The following is a 1,315-nucleotide window of genomic DNA, read 5'->3' as shown; positions in this document are numbered from 1 at the left end:
CTTCTGTTTCTGAACACAGGGACCTGTTGAAGGACAAAAGGCAGGGACAATTTAGGAGAGACTTCTTTGAGCCAAGTGAAAGCCGTTTCTCCTAGATGCGCCCCCGCTGCCCCATGTCCCCCCCTCTGCCGCTCCTAGGAGAGCTCCCTTCCGAGCCGTGGCTGGAGCTGTGCTGAGTGCTGGCCGAGTGTGCTGTGAGGAGCAGGGGCTGTGCCCGCTGGCTGCCCAGCAGTGAGCCCTGCTCTGCAGCAGGGGCTTCATGGGAACCGTGGGGGCAGGGGCCAGTCCTGGCCTTGCACTGGCTCAGCCCAAACTGCTCCCAGCGCAGAAGGGCCTGTCAGCATCGGCTCTGCCCGTGCTGAACAACGGCCATGGCCAGAGTCAGGTCAGGAGGGCTTTGTGCTGTGCTCAGGGAGAGCAGAGTGAGTGCTGAGAGGCAAGGGCACTGTCTGTGCCTGAGGGCAGAGGCAGGGAATCTGGTGAGTCCCTCCAGCTCCTTCTCAGCTGCCCTGCACTTGCAGCTTTCTGTGATAGAGTCCAATTACACTGACATGTGTCCTGGTTTAACCCTGGCTGGAAATTATGTACCGCAGGGATGCTCACTTACTCCCCCCTCACCCATAGGTATGAGGAGAGGAATCAGAAAGGAATGTAAATCTTGAAGTTTGAGGCGAGAAAAAAATCATAAATGCAGTAGAATAAAAATGAAATTACAATAACAATAATGAGAATGACAGTTATAATGAGAGGGAGGTAGTCGGGGGTAATAAAATCCAACAAGAAAGGAAGGAAAGGAAGGAAAGGAAGGAAAGGAAGGAAAGGAAGGAGGGAAGGAAGGAAGGAGGGAAGGAAGGAAGGAAGGAAGGAGGGAAGGAGGGAAGGAGGGAAGGAGGGAAGGAAGGAAGGAGGGAAGGAGGGAAGAATGGAAGAAAGAAACAAAGAAGGAAAGAAACAAGGAGGAAGGAAAGAAGCAAAGAGAGAAAGATGGAAAGAAATGAAGAAAGGAAGAAAGGAAGAAAGGAAGCAGGGAAGACAGTGATACACAATACAGCTGCTCATCACCCACTGACTGATGCCCAGCCAGTCCCCAGCATCGACTGGCAGACCCCAGCAACCCCCACCAAGTTTATATACTGAGCATGAACATGTTGCATCACCTATAAACAACCAAAAATATCAGTGCATTTTCAGAATTGTTCTCAAAAGTCCTTCCCACTTAGATGAAAATTAACTCTATCCCAGCCACAACCAGGACACTTTGTTACCCTAAAAAGCAAGCAGACACTGCTGAAGAGCAGAGGGATCCACTACAGAG

This window comes from Falco biarmicus, unplaced genomic scaffold (assembly GCF_023638135.1).
Source record: "Falco biarmicus isolate bFalBia1 unplaced genomic scaffold, bFalBia1.pri scaffold_27, whole genome shotgun sequence".
NCBI classification, from domain to species: domain Eukaryota; kingdom Metazoa; phylum Chordata; class Aves; order Falconiformes; family Falconidae; genus Falco; species Falco biarmicus.
The sequence above is the reverse complement of the archived record's forward strand: the minus strand, read 5'-3'. Positions refer to the sequence as shown.